Source organism: Myxine glutinosa, chromosome 2, assembly GCF_964187855.1.
Source record: "Myxine glutinosa chromosome 2, kmMyxGlut1.1, whole genome shotgun sequence".
Classification (NCBI taxonomy): domain Eukaryota; kingdom Metazoa; phylum Chordata; class Myxini; order Myxiniformes; family Myxinidae; genus Myxine; species Myxine glutinosa.
Genome location: NC_136262.1, coordinates 85,810,397 through 85,832,881, shown reverse-complemented (window position 1 = coordinate 85,832,881; position 22,485 = coordinate 85,810,397).

Below are 22,485 nucleotides of genomic sequence, written 5' to 3'. Positions count from 1 at the left end.
GGACAGACAGACATTTGGTGAATTATAGTAAGATAACTGCAGGTTTTTCCAGCCGGTTCGTGAAAGACTTGAGCAGAATAACTCCCCCCGGCCGGCCCCATAAGAACATGGGAATAACTGTGGCCGTTGAAGAAGATTATAATAATTGCTCAAAATGTGAGCCACTAACGTACACACGCATATCAATAAATTCTTGTATGAAGTTTTCTTTGAACGTTTCTTAAGACTGACATCTTCAATAGTACATGGTCTGTCTCGTGCTATAAACTATTGATTTCAGGTGTCCCCAAAAGAAAAAAAGTCAAGTGACATTAAATCTGCACAACGTGGGGGCCATTCTATCAGTCCACGTCCTATCCACCTCCAAAGCATCGCCTCAAAAAAAAAATTTTTCTAAATATTTCCCATTATTCAGGACTTTTGAAACACCCTGAACATCCACCTTGTAAATCATAGTCAAGTTCCATATGTTCCAATTTAAATTTTGCCAATTTTGGCAAAATTTTGTGGAGATTTGTAACCCTTTACATTTTTGAAAAGCTTGAGAGTGTCTGACTCCGAAAATGAATGTTTCCATTTGATTTGAATTTTTTTTTGGATTTGATATATTTGTATAATAAATGTTTCCAGGCCTTAAATATAATCAATGTTTCCAGGCCAAAAATAAAAGAACTGCATTGATAGAAAAGTGAAGAAAGAGAGAATAGTGTAAGAGTTTTTGAGGAAGTAAAAAAAATCTGCTTTAAGAAAAGGGGAAGGTCGGCAGCTTAGTGTGTGGCGCATTTAAGCTTAATATACATCATACCCCTCCGGGTTAAAGGTCAACGTCACATGGCTGTCTGAAAAAAATAACGCATTTTTTGTCATCGCTCAACTTTGCCAATGCAGAATATCAAAAGACCGCTTGGCCTTCCAAGATGTTCTTGCATCATAATGGTAGACCTGCATTGAAGTTGTGCACCTGATATTTGATTTGTGTCCTTGACCTACTTTTTTCGAATTGTGACCTCATTATAGTGGGGCTGCTTAACTGATGAATTGTGCCTTTTCCCTTAAAAGCATGAAACTTGGCACATGGCTAGAATACCCCAAAAGAAAGATTTTTAGTCCAGGGGGCATCTCCAATTTCACCCCATATGGCGGCCATCTTGAAATTCAAGATGGCCGTCATACAAGACCTGTTTTGATGAATATCTCCATAATTAGAACAGATATCAAAATGGTTGAAGTGCCTATACCTACATTTTTAGGGTCTAGGAATCCAATGGCAACATAAAATATTCAATAGTATATGGCAGCCATCTTGAAATCCAAGATGGCCGCCATAACAGACCTGTTTTGATGAATATCTCCATAATTAGAACAGCTATCTAAATGGTTGCAGTGCCTACACCTACATTTTTAGGGTCTAGGAATCCAATGGTAACATAAAATATTAAGCAGTCATATGAAAATATTAATTTTGCATAGTATCATGCATACTGGGAATGCATATAAATACTCTCAACAGGTTGGCATTCTTCAGTGATTAAAAGTGTCTATGACATCGCAGACTGTAACTGTGCCATCTTGTGGTTTTCTAGTCTTTGCTGCATTCTCCATCACATGCGCAGAGAGAAGTACAGGGAAGTGCAGCTTTCTTACACCGGCAACGACCAGTACATCCTTTTTTGCACCCACACTTAACAAGTTAATTGCAGATCTTTGCAGCCTCTGGAAGTGTTGTCCATTTTGGTTTGAACTGGCCAGCAGACGTTTGTTGCCAACCCCATTCAGTGAGGCTTGGTAGATCAGGCTTAGCATGCAATGCTTGTCCCCAGCATAGTGCGCCTTGGTATACTGCCCGCTTTACGTGCTGCACAAGGGCATCATGTGTTGGTGGAATTGATTCCATAGGTCTGCCCTTCTTTGCAAACAGTTTCTTTCGTACAATGTTAATGTCAGTAGCAGTACTTGTGCGATCATACAACAGAATAACAAATCTCTCAATGACGTTCATGCAGGTTTCAGTTATCTCTGTGCTCTGGTGGCAAATTTCTGCTAGTACCTCTGTGAGCTCAGGGAATGATTCCCACACATTCCATGCAGTTACCTTTCCACGCCCATTAAACGCTGAAGAAGTGTCACACCCTGTTAGTGCATGAAACATGGGGAGGGCTTTAGATTTCTCAGGGCCAAGAGCTGTGGCTATATCATGTGCAGAGATAAATCGCATGTTCTTGCCTGTCCCAAATTGTAACCATATCATCACTGAAAGCTTCTGGGATGCTGTAACTGCAAGCACGACAACATCTGTGTCCACAGTTTGTATGAGGACCTTACTATGCCCTCTCTGTGTTGCATCAGCAGCATGTAGGAACATCCGACCATCTGCCTCTTCCTGAGTGCACGGGGAGAGTGATTCTAGATCAATGCGTGGTGGAGCAGTAAGAACCTCTGTATCAAGTGCGACAACTAGCTCCTTGCGCTGGTCTTCAAATGATTTAATTGTTTCATTGGAAAGGAAGCTGAAGAGTTCCCGCTTGTTTTCATCAACTCGAAGAAAGTTCTGCCACTGTCCAGGAATTGCAACTGAGGTATCTACTCGTCGGCGAACCCCCTTGCCACGCTTTTCACGGGTCATGCTCTTAAGGCTGTTGGGTAGGTAACGGTCCCACACCAGATCAAGTCGGGTTGCAGATTTGTACTGTGAGAAAACAAATGGGATGAAGACCTTTTCGGCATATTCGCCAAATGTTTTGACTGTGCCAACATCGGGCTTTAGCTTTTGAACAATTACTGCCCCGTCAAGTATGACACATGTCACCTCTGGCATCTGTGTGCTTGATGGTGAAAGTTCCTCTGAGCAGTCCAAAAGGTCGCTCTTTGTACCAGGTCGAAGCTTCCCATCCTTGGACAGAGATGGAGGGAAAGATTGATTTTCATGACGGAAAAATTCATCCAGGTTTCCCTCGCGGGTTTGACAGGCAATATAGAGGTGAGAAAACAGTTGAACATCACTCTTCAATGAGGCTACCTTGTGTTTATCTGTCAGCTGGTCTGTTACTGATGAGCTGCCAAACAGAGGTAACTTTTTGCGTGGGACGACATCATTCAAAGGCTTTGAGCGTTCAATCAGCCTCTCTTGCACAAATGACTCCAGAGCCTCCTTTCCCACTTTCTGCACGTCTTTCACACTTTGTACGACTGATGCACTTGCTATATCCTTTGTGTCAAGGACCAAAAGGTCAGCGGTTTCTTCAAGAAATGGATTACCTAGCTCCTCGATAACTGATACAAGTGATCTGACATGTTTGTCAAAGGTCATCTGGGTGCTTTTATTCTGATCATGATGCAGTGATGGCGCTTTGTTTTCATGTTGCTCCTGTGCAGTCTCAAACTCATCAATCACCCTTGAGACCTCTGGACCTGCAACCATCCATCTTTGCAGAGCATGGGCATTGTCCAGCAGACCCACAGCTCCTCCATCTCCCTTGATACGTGCATTGTTCTGTTCATGTGCATGATCTGTAGCAATTGAAGAAAATTTGCGTTGAGTCTTTTGTACCGTGAACATGCCAGCTCGGAAATTATCCAGAACTTTAGGGTGTGTCTTGTGCAAGTCCATCATATCACGCAAATGGACTGTGACCCATCTTGCATAGTGCATATGGTCAAGAGCAAAGAACCACGGAAGAAGCTCCCATAAAGCATCTAAGTACATTTCAAAGTCAGCCTCCCTCAATGAGCGCACAAAGGTCAGGATGCTGTTCTCCAATGGCATCGTGAGACTCCAGTATTGGAACTGTGGGTGTTCCTTAATCATTTTGCCACACCAATCAGTAAATGAAAGTTTCGTCTCAGCTTCTATTGCATAGTCATTGTATGCCCGATGCTGCAGTATGTGCAAGGCTGCAGCTGTCACCTGATGGGCATTGCGCGAGCGTGAAACATGTGCAGCTCGCAGGAAAGAATCTGCACTTCCCGCTGAGGCAATATTGGCTTGCACCAATGCTTCTACCCAGCCGCTTCCAGATAACCAGTCACCCGATGTCTTCAGTGCAGTCATTTCAAAGTGCATACCCATTGTTGAGAACCGAGTTGTGTGAATTTTTTATATAGTTTCTCTTTCAAAGTGCGATTAAAACGCTCAATAACAACTGCCTTTCCTTCATTAAAGGTGCTGTATAATTTGATATCCTCCTGTATAATCTGGATTTCAAGATGGCTGCCATATACTATTGAATATTTTATGTTGCCATTGGATTCCTAGACCCTAAAAATGTAGGTATAGGCACTTCAACCATTTTGATATCTATTCTAATTATGGAGATATTCATCAAAATAGGTCTTGTATGACGGCCATCTTGGATTTCAAGATGGCCGCCATATGGGGTGAAATTGGGGATGCCCCCTGGACTAAAAATCTTTCTTTTCGGGTATTCTAGCCATGTGCCAAGTTTCATGCTTTTAAGGGAAAAGGCACAATCGATCCGAATTTTTTAGCTAAGCCGCCCAGCTATTAACAAAAAAGACCCTTTTGATAATAACTTCAATAACTTTCCTGTTTCATGATGTTGAGTTTTATGGATATATTGCAAATGGAGACACATTTTCTTAATTTACACTCTATCCCTAAATGTTTGAGGTCAAGGTCAAAAAACAAATATGGCCATCATTGGATGACAGCGCAAAGGTATGTCACAGGCGATCACCAAGGATAAGTCTCCCCCCGAGCCGGGGGAGGAAGGATGCTTAACCTTGGCGATCGCTTTGTGATTGCAGATATCTCGTTGTGTTCGCACTGCTGAGCAAATGGAACACTATTTCATGCTCGTGGGAATTATGCCTATTGCAAGTCCATGTGGAGGAGAAAATGTGCACAGGGAGGAATAAATCAGCAGGATCTTTCACAGTTGAGAGAGGGAGGGTTAAAGTAGAAAATACAATTTAAATAGCTATACGCAAACTCTTTGCCAATCTTGTCTCTCTCCCATCAAAGCAGCTGTGACCGTTCTCTTTTGTATATTGGCTGCAATTGTTTGCAACTGGGAATAATAGCAAAAATAGAAACTCTTGCCAGTTTGGAGCATAGCTAGGCCTTTCATGATTTGTTTTCATTTGTAGCTATGTATAACTTTCACCCATCCTTATGTGCCCTCACAGATTGTATAGAAAGCATTCCATGATGTTCCACTTTGCAAGTCTTACCTTCAGGCCACTTTCCAAAAGGCATTTTATACAAGTGTGAGGCTCGTGGATGAGCATGAGAATAATAGGACAGTGCTTTAGGATGGAATTTGTTTTTGACTTTCCTTTCCTGTAAATATCTTAGATTTAATCACGTTAAACAACAAAATGTTTTTGTAATCCCATGGTGCTTCAAATGAAGATTCATAATTTTTTTTTATGTCCTGCCATTTCACAAGTGTTAAAAATACACACAGAAATGACCCAAGTGGTGTTGCAATGGTAAATTTCACTTCCAGACACACAGCTCTCACTGGGATTGGATCTCATCACAAAAGCCATTTGAGTTTTGCCAGTCTGCCATTTGCATCCTTTCTCAATTAGACAAGGACTTCGCGAAGACATTGCCAACTGATATAAAACAGGTGCAGTTTGGAGTGCTGTATCTCTGTTGAGACGGTATATTCGACCAAGATTCAAAGAGCAATTTGGTTTTCTGGTTGCATAATTACTGGGTCATGGCTGTACTGTGTCAAGTGTGTCATGGTGGAGTAACCCTTTATAGATTAGGTCAAGAGTCCAGAATTCGGCCAGGATAGCGATATACAATGGCTTACTCTTTTTGAAAGGCCCTATGGAATCTTTAAGGTATCCCAGCTAATGCTAGCGGATGGAAGAGCTAAGGGCGGCGTACTCACAGCACTGCACTCACTCACAGACAGAGACGAGACAGTTCAGGTGCAAGTTGGCTATGCTACTGAGCTGTGTGATAGTTGCAATCAGGAACAAACTCTTCTAATATTTCACAAATTGATTGGTTTGTACAAAACATTCTTCCAAGAAAGTTGAAGGCCACCTGGCAATAATTACAGCCTAATCAATCAACATTGCACAGCTTAAACCACCACAGATGAAAGAAATAGTGATAAATGTACCTATGTATGACAGTTCATGTATTAACTGGAGATAGTTCTTCAGAGCTCAAAGCACGCGGCAAATTTGATTGGTCAATATGGCGTGAAATTTTGGCCAAGTGCTGCTAAACTGGAGGTTTTTGGGAGTGTTTCGCACTGAATGAAAAACGTGACAGGTAGAGCATGTAGATTGTGACATGACAGGTTCGACGACATGTTCGACCTGAACGGCATATAAATTAAAATGGCGGTCGGTGAAGTCAGCCGTCGTACGCCATCGCTCGCTGTAATGACATCATAGACATAATGAGGTAGCGTGATGGACGGACACAAAACTGCCGCTACTTTAATATATAGATTATATAATTCAATTGAAATAAAATACTGTTACGGACGCGGTTTAGATGTTACTTTGGGCCGAGCGGATGGTCCACCGCGACCGTTACAGGATCCCCAATTGGCCCGACTCCCCCAACGTTGACCAGATCGCACCACAGATATTCAATCGGGAAACCTCTAAAGCGACCGAAAGAGAAGGAAGAGAGAAGAAGACAGAGTACGGAGGAATAACAGGATTTATTATGTATTTTCACAAGCCAGAGCAACGAGAGCAATCGGTTATATTCAGCGAATGGAAGGAGCGATCAAAATTATTTACAAGCAATGGATGGAACTGGAAGAAGCAGTCACACAGTGCATCGTTAGCTTATACTAGTCTATTTACTTAACCCCAGGACAACGATTAGGACAGACGACGTTCACACTTACACGGGGGATATTGCAGGCAGGTATGGCTTGAGGATGGATGGTTGTTTTTGGGAGGCAATGGAGGGTCCAGCGTCGATTGCTGCCTGGCGCGTCCTTTTCATGGCCTGCGGCCCCTTAGCTGCCCCCTTAGCTGCAGCGCAGCTGGTCGCACGATGGCTCGCACACACCTGCTCGTTCAGGCATCTTCCTTCTCCCCAGCAACAACGAGGGACAGCAAGCAAGAGGACGGGGTCAAAGCAAGAGCTTGGAGGACGCAAGAGCAAGAGGAGCAAGAGCAAGAGGAGCAAGAGCTGGAGGGGCAAGAGAGTGGAGTGCGTCCCGCGGCGGCTTATATTGGTTTCCTCACCGAACCTTCGCGCACTTTCTCGGGGGTTCCCGCTCCGCCCTCTCTTAGCCAAACCCCTTGTTCTGGGTTGGATGAGCGGGGCTGACTTACTCCTCCCCCCTATGATGAGGGGGGGCGACCCGTCTTCTCTAGCCACTCCCCTTGTTCGTAATGGCTGCAAATGGCGAAAACCGGTCAGCAGCTGCAGGTACTGCGCCGTCACGTTGCACAGCAGTTCAGTACTGCAATAAACGTTTGCTGTGAAAGCTCAAGTGGGGGAATCCCTGGCACTTGAGCTGCCATGGATCATCGGAGGGGCCTACGCTTTATTTCGTTTGATGCAATGCAGAGTCAATCTATTGGGAAACACATATTTAGCCTACATAGAATAAGGAAATAAACTATTTAAAAAGATATATCGTGGCCTGTGTGTAAGTTTCATGGAATTAACTAGGAGGACGGCTGCGACCATTATTTACATTACGAGGGTGTTACACACAACAAAACCATACTTTTCACATTCGTTACACTTTCTCCAAAATTGTTACACTTCTCAAAAACCGTTACACTTCTCAAATTCGTTACAATACGTTTTAAAGGTTGCAGAAAAAAATTAACAAAACCAGTTATGTAGAGGTTTACCACCGTTGAGACACCGTCCTTTACAGGTTACACTACCTTATTTAACACGTTACATCAAGGAATAACAACAAGGAAATTAGAAACAGAAGAAGGCCATTTTGCTCGTCATGCCTGCACCACACCACACCAGATTAAATAAATCCATTTCATTGGGGGAATGAGGGGAGGAGTGGCGATGAGAAGTGTGTCAAAGGGCAAAGGCACCATGAGTAGAAATAGCCCTTATTAGCCCGTCCACTGCATCAGCACAAGTGTTACGGCCTGAAGCACACCAAGCCAAGCATTCAATCACACCGGCTTTATTTATAGGTTATCACACCCAAAATCCATTTCTACACGCAAAGAAAAAGGCAACAAAGACGGGAGAAGAGAGAGAAAACCCGGATTAGGCCAGCACGAGAGGGAAGGAGTAGGCAGCCAGGGCTGGAGGGTGCTGCTTGTTTAGTCAGTCCCAAGGGAGGACCTACAGTCCTGAAGAGGTGGTCCTGAAGTGGTTCGAAGAGGAGAGACCCAGACGATGCGGATGGGAGCGGTACTGTATCCTCCAGTATCCACTCCAGGCCAGGTTGGGGGATCCGAACTGGAGGACCTGCAGCGAGAGTTCGAAATAAGCACTGCATTCAAGGTAGGCCCCACAGTAGGCCCCAATGCCGGCCCAGCAGTTGGCCCCAGTGCAGGCCCAGCGGTAGGCCCCAGTGGTAGGCCCCAATGCAGGCCCAGCGGTAGGCCCCAATGCAGGCCCAGCAGTAGCAAGAGTTTAATCAAAGTCAAACTTCAGGTGCAGAGGTGGCCGCAGGGGTTGATCCAGCACAACCTTCAGGTGGAGAGATTTCCGCTGAAAACTCTACAAACACACAAAAAGGCACTCCGACATGGCCACTCTCTCCTCTCAATCACCTTCCTGGCCCCTCCCCTGCCCCACAGCCAATCACAGGTTTTACCCGTAGACCAAACCACTTGTTCTAACTCACAGGGGGTGGGGAGGAAGAATAAAAGAAAGGTCACAGACCGTAACAACAAGATGGCTGGATTTTTATGCCTACACCGACGAAGTCGCCAGAGGCATTATGTTTTTGGGTTGTTTGTCTGTCAGTCATAGGTTTCCGTTACCACGACAACTTGAGAACAGCTGAAGGGATCTAAGTCAACTTTGGTGCAGATATGTATAAGGTAAATATGAACTGTTTATATTTTGGGGTCATAAGGTCAAAGGTCAAAGGTCATGTTAGGTAAAACTGTTACCATGATAACTTGTGAACCAGTGATGGGATTTTGACCAAAGTTGGTATAAGTATCATGATGATGCAAAAATTAACTGATTAAATGTTGGGGTCAATCAGTCAAAGGTTGTAATAGGTTTATAACTTCAAAACGGCTGAAGGGATCCAAGTCAAACTTGGTACAGGTATGTATAATGATGTAAAGATGAACTGATTACATTTTGGGGTCAAGAGATCAAAGATCAGAGTTAATGTTAAATAATTTTTTTGTTACCAGGCCAACTTGTGAACCAGTGCTGGGATTTTGACCAAACTTGGTATAAGTATATATTGTGATGAAGTGATGAACCGATTATATTTCGGTGATTATATTCCAGCATCAAAGGTCGGAGGTCATGTCAGGTAAAAATGTGATGCTTTTGTTTTGTTTTGTTTTTTTTGTATACAAGATCGAGGCTCGTGAAAAAGCGAACATTAATCACACAAAAAGTGAAACCGACACATAAAACACAAAAAACAACGGGAGCGGTAGACAAGATGGAAAGAGAGGGGGAAGGACACAAACACAACATTTGAGAGCAGGGACATCGGGAGAAATGTGGGAGGGGGAGGGCTTGGGGGGGAGGTGGGAGAGGTATAAAACATATGAACACTGCAAGGACTTCCAGGAAAGAAGTTGGAATTTCCAAAAAAAAAAAAAAAGTGTATCTGGGGTGAATTAGCGGGGGTAGAAAAGATCAAGGTTTTGGATGGGGGAAGATAAGAGATGGTGGTGAACAGCTGTTTTAAAGACCTGGAGGGAGGAGTGGGATTGAGGGAGTGGGGGAGCTTGTTCCAGAGGCGGGAGAAAAGGGGAATGAAAGAGTGAAGGTGAGCAGAGAGTTGAACCATAAGGTGAGAAGGTGAGATTGACATAGGTGAGAAGGTGAGACATAAGGTCACATAAGGTGAGAAGGTGAGTGAAGGTGAGATTTTGGCAGTTTAACCATAAGAGGGTTGCAGGCAGATCTTGTGCGACCTGAAGGAATATTGGGGGGACAGAGCACAGAGAGAGCTGGGGGAGCAAGGCCGGAGAGGAGTCGGCAGAAGACAGAAAGATCACCAACCTGCCTGCGACGGGTGAGTGAAAGACCCTCGGAGTTAACTTCATCGCAGGAGATTCCAATGATTCTGAAAGCTTTGGTTTCAACAGCGTGAAGCCGAGCTAGGTGTGCGGCAGGAGCACCAGCCCAGAGGGGGGAACAGTATTCCATTGAGCTGCGGATGAAAGCTTTGTATGTGGTGAGGAGCTCAGGTGTGCCAAGGAAGGACTTCGCACGATGGAGGATGCCCAGTCGGCGACTGGCTTTGGAGGCCAGCTTGGAAATGTGGTTTTCCCAAGAAAGATCATGGCAGATAGTGAGACCCAAAAGCTTGAGCGACAGAACTTCTTGGAGAGGATTGTTGAGGAAGTAGATGGGAGGGTTTTCCAGTTAGTCCTTTCGGAGAGACATTGTAAGAGTGTGAGATTTGTCAGGATTGAAAGACATGTTCCACTTGTTTGACCCGTCTGTGATTTTGTCCAGGTCTGCAGAGAGTGAGGAGGCTGCAGACTGCTGATCTGAGGGATGAGGAATGGAGCGGCAGATAGTGGAGTCATCAGCAAAGAGATAGAGAGGATTTTCCAGAGAGTCGGAGAGATCATTGATGAAGACCAGAAATAGCACAGGGCCCAGAACACTACCTTGGGGAACTCCAGCCAGAACAGGCAGGGGAGATGAGAGAAATCCATTCAGGGCCAGACGTTGCCGATGACCAGAGAGGAAGTCCGCAACCCATGAGTGGAGATTTCCATGGATACCATAGGAGGAGAGTTTGGTGAGCAGAGCTGGGTGCCAAACCGTATCGAAGGTACGTGATATGTCAAGTGAGACAGCTCTGATTTCCTGTTTGGCATTGAGGACCTCCATCCATTGTTGAGACAGCAGAAGCAACATGTCCAGAGTAGAATGACCTGGTCTGAATCCAAATTGATGATCAGAGATCAAGCCATTGTAGAAGAGGAAGCATTTGATATCCGAAGCACTGATGGATTCCATGACTTTGCTGATAATTGGAAGCAGGCTGATTGGTCTGTAGTTGCAAGGATCTGTTTTTGCACCTTTTTGTGTAAAGCGGCAATGTTTGCTGATTTCCAAGATGCTGGCAGATGACCTTGAGCAAAAGAGAGGGTGAAAAGAACAGAGAGAGGGTGAGATAGAGCGGAAGAGCAGGATTTTAGGACCCGTGGGCTGATGCCGTCTGGTCCAGTTGCAGAATCAGAGTCGAGGTTTGACAAAAACTTCTCCACCTTGTCAGGAGAGAAGGACACAGAGTCCAGGAGCAGTTAAGTTCGACTGGGAAAGGTGGGAACAGAGAGAGATGGGGTTGTGACACAAGATTTTGAGGCAAACACAGAGTTGAGGCATTCGGCTTTGTCACGTGCGGTGTCAACTGTGTAGCCATTTGAGGTAAGGGCTTGGAGAACAGCTGATGGGATTTCAATCAAACTTGGTACAAGTATGTATAATGATGCAATAACATGGGTGGAGGAATATCGGTTGATGTCAAGACGTCGAAGAGTGGCGTTCTAGTTATCCTCGCCAGAGGAGAAGGTATTGAATTTGAGTCCATTTGTCTGTCTGTCTGTTGTTTGTTATTTGGCAAATTCTAATTTTCATTTTTGCAAGTGTGTTGATCACTCCGGTTTGTGTGTTTGTTACTTGGCAAAAAAATTATTTATTTTTTGCAAGTATGTAGATCACTCCGGTTTGTGTGTTAGTTTGTTATGTGTTTGTGTTTGTGCGTTTGTCCGCTCACTTATACTTGCCTACAGGTCACATTTTAAAACCGATCTTCACAAAACTTCACCAAACGGTGGAGTTTGTGGTCCGACAAAATCCTATATATTTTTGAGGTCAAAAGGTCAACATAGGCCAAAGGTCAACCACTTTTTTAGCAAATTTCTAAAATCCTCAATTTTCATCCGATTGACTTGAAATTTGAATCGGATTTCCATATCAGCAAACTGAATTCAACCACTAACTATTTTTGAGATCACCATAGGCCAAAAGTTCAACATAGGCCAAAGGTCAACCACTTTTTTCAAATTTCTGAAAGCCTAAATTTTCATCCAATTGACTTGAAATTTGAAGTGCATTTTCATATCAGCTAACTGAATTCAACCACCAATTAATTATTCATGAGGTCAAAAGGATGCTCGACTGAGTGCCATTCTGCTTCATTCTCTATTGCCAAGTGTCGCTCTATGAGTGATTTTTCATTTGGGTGTTTGTCCGCTCACTTATACTTGCCTACAGGTCACAATTTTAAACCGATCTTCACAAAACTTCACCAAACAGTAGAGTTCGTGGTCCGACAAAATCCTATATATTTTTAGCGTCAAAAGGTCAAAAGGTCAACATAGGCCAAAGGTCAACCACTTTTTTAAAATTTCTAAAATCCTCAATTTTCATCCGATTGACTTGAAATTTGAATAGGATATACGGATGAAAGCGGTGAAGTGAATTCAACCACCAACTATTTTTGAGATCAGCTTAGGCCAAAAAGTCATCCACTTTTTCGAATTTCTAAAATCCTCAATTTTCATCAGATTGACTTGAAATTTGAATATGGTTTACATATCGGCTTACTGAATTCAACCACCACTATATTTGAGATCAGCTTAGGCCAAAAGGTCAACGTAGGCCAAAGGTCAACCACGTTTTTTTGAATTTCTAAAATCCTCAATTTTAATCCGATTCACTTGAAATTTGAATGGGATTTACATATCAGTTAACTGAATTCAACCAACAACTATTTTTGAGATCAGCATAGGCCAAAAGGTCAAAATAGGCCAAAAGTCAACCACTTTTTTCAAATTTCTAAAATACTCAATTTTTCATCCGATTGACTTGAAATTTGAATTGGATTTTCATGTCAGCTAACTGAATTCGACCACCAATTATTTAAAAGGTCAAAAGGATGCACTACTGAGTGCCATTCTGCTTCATTCTCTTTTGCCAAGTGTCACTCTATGAGTGATTTTTTGTGTCTGTTTGTTTCTGTCTGTTTGTTTGTCTGTTTGTCCGCACATAATAAATACGATTTTCTCTACTACTCTTGGTTCGATTGACAGGAAATTTTCACCACAGGTGCGCCTCCTCCTGGATAATTTTTTAATTATCTATCTATAATTCCAGTAATCTCTGTGTGTGTGTGTGTGTGTATGTCTGTGTGTCTGTGTGTCTGTGTGTTTGTCTGTGACCGCTGTTTCTCGACAACCACGGGTCCGATATACTTTAAACTTGCCAGGTATATTGCTGGGGACCTGAGGATGTGCCTTTTAAAGGTTTCATATTAATCGGAGAAGTAGTTACCGAGCTATGTCCAAAAAACGATTCAACCAATCAGAGAGCAGCGAGCTATCACGTGTGCCGAACGTGGCGAACAGACTCTGCCTCGGACGGCACATTTGAGAGCGTATTCATTTATTTCACGTTGGCAAACTATGTTGGCGTTAAACTATGTTTTAAAACTAATTAAAACTAATTTGCGATTAATCGTAACTGCGATATGCGACCTTCCGGACAGTCAAATGAGGACGTCACTTCCGGCCTTACGGATAGTCATAGTGACGACGTACTGATGCTGAACGTGGCGAGCAGACGCTGTAAGGTACGATCGATTGTAGTACACGTTTATAATAACTCTGCCGATACAGGCCCGATTAACTGCAGCGCCATCCGAGCTGCGGCGTCGGGACGATACATTCATTGTACGGTCACATCACGCACTTACGGGCACGCCCATGGGCACGCCCATGCATGCATGGGCGAAGACCTTTTGTTTGTTTTTTTTGGCAAGGAACGGGCACCCACGTACGGGCACGTCCTAGTAATTATGATGTCATTAGTCACGTAGTACAGGGGCCATCTTGGAAAAACTGAAAAACTTTGCACCTCTGTATCCGAAATCGCTGTATAGAAAAAAATTGAGACATGGCTCAATGTAAAGAACCTCCATGGGGAATAAAATATGTTAATGATGATGTCATAGGTGCCTCCATCATGACATCATAATTCGACAAGTACAAAACTTCATCCGATGAAGATGAAATTTCTTGAGCATCATCTCTGGATAAATTAGTGGAGAAAAAAAAAAGATGACATCATCGGTCATGTGGTTCGGCCACCATATTTGTTTTGACACAAAAGCCTTAAAAACCACGAAAACACATCCTGGCGAGTGTCTGCAATCCCCGATTGCTCTTTCTTGTTTTTATTGCTTCTGTGTTTCTTTACTTATGTACCATTCGATCTTCAGTGTGTGTGTGCAGGCCATAACTTTTTACCATTTGAGCTTTTGTCATCAAATTTTCAACAAACCGTTATTATGGGAATATAAAAAACATTAATTACCTCCGCCACCAAAGATGGATGGAGGTTATGTTTTCACCCCTGTCTGTTTATTTGTTTGTCTGTGAACAGGATATCTCAAAAAGTTGTGGACGGATTCGGACGAAATTTTGCGGAGAGGTTGGGTATGTGAAAAGGACAAAATGATTAGATTTTGGTGAAGATCCGGATCCGGCTACTAGAATTTTTAAGTGATTCTTCACCATTTGGGAAATAGGGCCAAAAACAATATATAGCAGGATATTTCAAAAAGTTATAGATGGATTTGGACGAAACCTGGTGGACAGGTTGGGTGTGTGACAAGGACTAATCTATTTGATTTTGGTTAAGATCTGAATATGGATTCGGATGTGAGAATTGTTTACTTTTATGAAGTGATTCTTCACCATTGAGTGATTGGGCTAAAACCGATATATAACATATTTTAAAAGTTGTGGACGAATTGTGAATAAACATGGTGGAAGAGTTGGTTAGGTGACAACAAGCCGATTCGATTTTGGTCGAGGTCCGAATCCAGATTCGGCCTATCAGTTGGATAGAAATCATAAACTGTTCAGCCTGGTAGAGGTATGCGCTCTACTGAGTGCCCTTCTAGTTAATAAAATGTACTTCTTTTTTAGCTCACCTGTACTTTAGACTGGTGAGCTTATGCGATCGAGTAGTGTCCAAAGGTAAGTCAGTCAGTGAGTGGGTGTGTGAGTCCATAAACACTTCAGTCATTATCGCTTGAACCAAACACGCGATTTCGATGAAACCTGGCCACAAGCTTCATATCTGATGCATAATGAAGGTGTATTGACCACATCAATGCAACAATGTGCTTAATGGCATGTCCTGGCTTTCTGTTGGGTAGTGCTATATTGCGCAACATCTTCATAGAAACAGGAATTCTTGCTGAGGAGTCACTAGGCAAGGTCTTACAAAGTGTACATTGGGAGGGATATTCATTTGCCCATTCATTAGCTGCAGGGGCAATTGGTCAATTGGTTGTGAAACTTTAAATGTTTGAAATGTGACTCAAAAATTGCTAATATCAAGGTTTTGGCACTTTGAATGTTTCTTTTGGACGCGGTCATAATTGGTAAATGTTTGGCATTTATGTCTTCATCTATCTATAATTCCACTAATCTCTGTGTGTGTGTGTGTGTGTGTATGTCTGTGTGTGTGTTTGTTTGTCTGTGACCGCTGTTTCTCGACAACCACGGGTCCGATATACTTGCAACTTGCCAGGTATATTGCTGGGGACCCGAGGATGTGCCTTTTCAAGGTTTGAAATTAATCGGACAAGTAGTTACCGAGCTATGTCCAAAAAACGATTCAACCAATCAGAGAGCAGCGAGCTATCACGTGTGCCGAACGTGCCGAACAGACTCTGCCTCGGACGGCACATTTGAGAGCGTATTCATTTATTTCACGTTGGCAAACTATGTTGGCGTTAAACTATGTTTTAAAACTAATTAAAACTAATTTGCGATTCATCGTAACTGCGATTTGCGACCTTCCGGACAGTGAAGACTTCACTTCCGGCAGCCAATCACAGAACGCGTTGTTGCGAGCCGAGCCGAGCGCGTGCGCCATTACGGTTCGTAATTCGATTTCTTCCGGAGAAAATAATAATTTCTCGATTTCTTATGCGCATTATTTCTCCCAGAGCGAAGGGCGGAAGCGAAGAGCGTTGTTTTTTTTGTTTACGGGCGTACGGGCGTACGGGCGGGGTAGAGCGTACGGGTAGCGTTTTTTTTTTTTTTTGGCAAGGAACGGGCACCCACGTACGGGCATGCCCTAGTCTATCTATAATTCCAGTAATCTCTGTGTGAATGTCTGTGTGTCTGTCTGTGACCGCTGTTTCTCGACAACTACCGGTCCGATATACTTGAAACTTGCCAGGTATATTGCTGGGGACCCGAGGATGTGCCTTTTCAAGGTTTGAAATTAATCGGAGAAGTAGTTACCGAGCTATGGCGATTTAGCCGTTCGCCGTTCGCTTTGGCTTTGCGAATGGACCAAACCATTTCATGTAAATAGAGGGGGGGGGGGGGGGGTTCTGTGGTCGTTGCGAATGGACCAAACCATTTCATGTAAATAGAGGGGGGGGGGTTCTGTGGTCGTTACTGCCACGTGGTTTCAAAGTTTTTTTTTGTTGTTGTTGTTTGCACGCACGCTTTTTTGCACGCACGTACGGGCACCCACGTACGGGCACGTCCTAGTCTCTATATAATTCCAGCAATCTCTGTGTGTGTGTGTGTGTGTGTGTGTGTGTGTGTGTGTCTGTCTGTATGCGACCGCTGTTTCTCGACAACTACCGGTCCGATATACTTGAAACTTGCCAGGTATATTGCTGGGGACCCGAGGATGTGCCTTTTCAAGGTTTGAAATTAATCGGACAAGTGGTTCCCAAGGTATGGTCACCGTACTCGCAAGCCGTTCGCTTTGGCTTTGCGAATGGACCAAACCATTTCATGTAAATAGAGGGGGGGGGGGGGTGGCCTATACACAGCCTCTCTGGATGTTAACTTTGCCAAAAACAAGAAAATAAAAACAACCGTTAGTTTAATTGGTCTATTATAGTTCTATTAAAGATGATAGGTTAATAATTTAATATTGAGAATTTGTGCTTCCCAAGTTATGGTCTCTCACATTCGCCTATATTTTCTTGCTCCGTATTCTGTGGTCGTTTCTGACACGTGGTGTCACAATTTTTTTGTTGTTGTTGTTGTTGTTGTTGCTGTTGTTGTTCTCTTCTCTTTGTTTTCCCTTGCGAAAAGATAAAATACGTTTGCGATAATTGAATAATTGGCCATTAAAACTAAATTGCGAATAATCGTAATTCTGGCACGTGGTTTCAAAACTTTTTTCCTTTTGCAAGCACGTACGGGCAAGCACGTACGGGCATGCACGTACGGGCACGCCCTAGTATAATTTAATCTTTAAAACATTGCATTGGATTGGAATTTCACAGGCCAGAGAAACTCTGCTTTGATTGCTTGTCCATGCTGTAAAGAGATCCGTGTGGTTGTTGTTGTTGTTGCTGATGTTGGTATTGTTGTTGTGGTTCTTGTTTGGGGGTCGATTTTTTAAATGCTGCCAGACCCACCCACATTTGCCGCTTGACTCCACCCACAATGGCACCCAGCCAAAATAATATGGCCGCCATCTTGGTTTTCTGGTGGGCCTAAGACATCAGGCCTGGCCTGGGGAGCTGGGGGCTGGGGGGCTCTGCTGATTATAGACGGCCCGGGTTTGTTGCGTCACATTTCCATTCGCTTTGATTGGGTCGAGTGTTACTGAATCGATGAGGGAACCCCAAAAAATGTAATCATATGAGAAATAAAAAATTATGAGTAAGGTTTAATCAAAACGAGTTGAGTTGACAGAGGAGGCGAAAAATATATGTTTTGTGTCACAGGTTGTGACCACAGTGCGGTCATTCTTGTTTAAATACAGGGCGTCAAGCAATGAAGCAGCATGCTCCATTTTTAAAGCCTTTGTTATTATTTGGCCAGGGATCAAACTGCTGATCTCCCAGACTCAGAGCAGATGCTGTAACCATTATGCATCATTCCAAGTCATTCTTTGAAAACTCAGAGTTACTCTCAGCCTACAAGATCTTTGGCTGTATCTCGATGGAGTACAACTCCCTCCTATCATGAGATAGTGCCCCCAGCATGTCTCCTCAATTATGTTGAAAGTATAGTGGCCTTGTAGTTAGAGTGTCTGTTCTGAGTCTGGGAGGTCAGCAGTTTGATTCCGACCCTGGAAGAGTAATACGAAGGGCTTTAAAAAAAATGGTGTGTGCTACTTCTTTCTTTATGTTCTGGAGGTTAGAGTCCTGCGTTGTAAAGATCTTCCAAGTGTCTGAGAAACTGTACAAAATAAAAACCTCTCAAGGTCATTGGAATCTCCCATGATGAAGCTGAAGCACAGTTAGACTAGATGAGCATTTAACTTAGATTTAGGAAAACAATCCTGGACCAAGTATAGAATTATTATTTTCGAATTATGATTGGATGGACATCTGGGCCCAAAACTCCCAAGAAGCAGTGATAACAATTATTGTTTTTATACTTTAAATCATTTCAACATAAACCACATGTTAAAAAAATCGATTTGAAATCTGCATCTACTCCTGGCCATCATGAGTCATGAATTATATGATTTGCCTTTCATTTTGCAATGGGACCCAATAATATATTATACTGTACCAGGAAATAGATGAAATTCCATGATTTACAAAGCATTGAAATCGCGATTCAGCTGATATTTTGGGTCAATACACAGTTGCTTTTGCAAAAATGCACCTCTAAACATATTCGTGAGAATGATGAACGCAGCACATTTTATGTAAGAGGGATAGGGCAGGGTTCTGCTACTTGTGATACAACAAATAATGTCTGCTGAATGGAACAACAATATGAAGAGCATTACATATAAAGCCTTTTTGTAAAGCCTCTTTCGCAAAGTCAATGTCGTTATTCACAAAGTCTTTCAGTAAACCTCCCCACTCCTCTTCCCAAAAATTGTAAAATGTCCAAGTTGTGCATCCTTGCTGTTCTTCTGTTTTGAAAGACTGTGGCAACAAGATTTGATTTTAAATTCCATGCACAATTAAGATGCTAAATGACATCTGGTGATATTTACTGCTAATCCTCCTGGAAAAAGATGATGAAGATTATCAAGATCATTCATTGTCATCACCATAAAACAGTGATCTGGCATCCTCTGGCTATTCAACAAAATAAACGATTAAATAACACAACACGAGTTATATATTACAAAGGACAAACCAAGAGTAGTCAAAGAGAGTAAAACACAAAATGATGAAAAAAGAAGAAGCATGTACAATGTACATTGTACACTGATCGAAAATGCGAAGAAAAACAACTAGTTTAAAAAAAGAATGAGTGTAATTGCATCGAAATAATTGTAAGTGCCAAAGGGATCAATTATGAGGGTAAAGGAACAAAAACTTTTAGTTGCCTTTTCGCCTGGAGAAGTGTTAATTGCAGAGATGGTTGTAGTACGACTTTATTTCGCTAATGTGCGTTTGATTTCATTGGCTGTTCAGAGCAGGTACTTGAAGTTAATATGATTTTCATGGCTATTAAGAGCAGGTTCTTTTAGAAGATATGATTTTCATGGCTGTTTAGCGCAGGTTCTTTAAGAAGATATTATTTACATTGCTGTTTAGAACAGGTTCTTTTAGAAGATATGATCTCGATTGCTGTTTAGAACAGGTTCTTTAAGAAGATATAATTTTCATCGCTGTTTAGAGCAGGTTCTTTAAGAAGATATTATTTCCATGGCTGTTTAGAGCAGGTTCTTTAAGAAGATATTATTTCAATGGCTGTTTAGAGCAGGTTCTTTAAGAAGATATTATTTCCATGGCTGTTTAGCACAGGTTCTTTAAGAAGATATTATTTCCATGGCTGTTTAGAGCAGGTGCTTTAAGAAGATATTATTTCCATGGCTGTTTAGCGCAGGTTCTTTAAGAAGATATTATTTCCATGGCTGTTTAGAGCAGGTTCTTTAAGAAGATATTATTTCCATGGCTGTTTAGCGCAGGTTCTTTAAGAAGATATGATCTCGATTGCTGTTTAGCGCAGATTCTTTAAGAAGATATTATTTCCATGGCTGTTTAGAGCAGGTTCTTTAAGAAGATATGATCTCGATTGCAGTTTAGCGCAGATTCTTTAAGAAGAAATTATTCCCATGGCTGTTTAGAGCAGGTTCTTTAAGAAGATATGATCTCGATTGCAGTTTAGCGCAGATTCTTTAAGAAGAAATTATTCCCATGGCTGTTCAGAGCAGGTTCTTTTCGAAGATATGATTTTCATGGCTATTTAGAGCAGATTCTTTAAGAAGATATTATTTCCATGGCTGTTTAGCACAGGTTCTTTAAGAAGATATGATCTCGATTGCAGTTTAGCGCAGATTCTTTAAGAAGAAATTATTCCCATGGCTGTTCAGAGCAGGTTCTTTTCGAAGATATGATTTTCATGGCTATTTAGAGCAGGTGCTTTAAGAAGATATTATTTCCATGGCTGTTTAGCACAGGTTCTTTAAGAAGATATTATTTCCATGGCTGTTTAGAGCAGGTGCTTTAAGAAGATATTATTTCCATGGCTGTTTAGCGCAGGTTCTTTAAGAAGATATTATTTCCATGGCTGTTTAGAGCAGGTTCTTTAAGAAGATATTATTTCCATGGCTGTTTAGCGCAGGTTCTTTAAGAAGATATGATCTCGATTGCTGTTTAGCGCAGATTCTTTAAGAAGATATTATTTCCATGGCTGTTTAGAGCAGGTTCTTTAAGAAGATATGATCTCGATTGCAGTTTAGCGCAGATTCTTTAAGAAGAAATTATTCCCATGGCTGTTTAGAGCAGGTTCTTTAAGAAGATATGATCTCGATTGCAGTTTAGCGCAGATTCTTTAAGAAGATATTATTTCCATGGCTGTTTAGAGCAGGTTCTTTTAGAAGATATGATCTCGATTGCTGTTTAGCACAGACTCTTTAAGAAGAAATTATTTCCATGGCTGTTTCGAGCAGGTTCTTTCAGAAGATATGATTTTCATGGCTATTTAGAGCAGATTCTTTGAGAAGATATTATTTCAATGGCTGTTTAGAGCAGGTTCTTTAAGAAGGTATGATCTCGATTGCTGTTTAGCACAGACTCTTTAAGAAGATATTATTTCCATGGCTGTTTAGAGCAGGTTCTTTAAGAAGATATGATCTCGATTGCTGTTTTGCACAGATTCTTTCAGAAGATATTATTTCCATGGCTGTTTAGAGCAGGTTCTTTAAGAAGATATGATCTCGATTGCTGTTTAGCGCAGGTTCTTTAAGAAGATATGATCTCGATTGCTGTTTAGCGCAGATTCTTTAAGAAGATATTTAAAGACCTGGAGGGAGGAGTGAGATTGAAGAGAGTGAGGGAGTTTGTTCCAGAGGCAGGAGAAAAGAGGAATGAAAGAGTGAAGGTGAGCAGAGAGTCTTGATTTTGGCAGTTTACCAGAAGAGGGTTGCTGGCAGATCTTGTGCGACCTGTAGGAATATTTGGGGGACATAGCACATACAGAGCTGTGGGAGCTAAGCCAGAGAGGAGTCAGTAGAAGACAGAAAGTACCACCAACCTGCCTGCGGTGAGTGAGTGAAAGGCCCTCAGAGTTAGCTTCATCACTCGAGATTCCAATGATATGAGATCCAAATGATCCAATGACAGTTTACTCTGAGTATTGAGGAAATGCCATTATAGAACAGTTTTACCACGGAGAGAAAATTAGGACCAAGTTCAAAACACTCTTGGACTTTGAAAATATATACATGACTGACATGGTCAGAAGTGGTTGTTGTATGCAGATGATCTGGTGTTGATTGTGAAAAGTATAGATTGACTGAAGGAAAAGATGAACAAGTGGAAGGAATGTATGGAGACAAAAGGTCTGAAGGTGAATATCGGAAAGACGAAGGTGATGGAAAGTGGTAAAGCATGTGGTGAGGTGGAAAGAACTGGGAAGTGGCCCTGTGCTGTGTGCAGGAAGGGTGTCGGAGTGAACTCCATTCAATGTACAATGTGCGCTGAGTGGGTTCATCAAAAATGCAGTGGTCTGAGAGGGTCATTAACCAGTGTGGCAGCACTGGTTACATTCAAAACATTCAAATGTAAGGTTACAACATTCAAATGTAAGGTGTGCATAGAGGGAGCTGCAGATGGAGGAAATGTTGAGTTGGATCTTGGAGACGGCGTGAAGCTGGAAGGTGTGAAAACATTTTACTACTTCGGAGACATGCTGAATGGAGAAGGTGGATCAGACTCGGCAACGGTTGCTAGAGTGAGATGTGCATGGAAGAAGTTTTGAGAACTGAGTGTCGTGCTGATGAGGAGGGGAGTGTCGTTGTAGCTGAAGGGAACGGTGTATGCTGCATGTGTGAGAAGTGTTATGATTTATGGGAGCGAGACATGGGTAATGAACGTAGAGCAGCAACGAAGGCTGGAAAGGGTGGAAATGCGAATG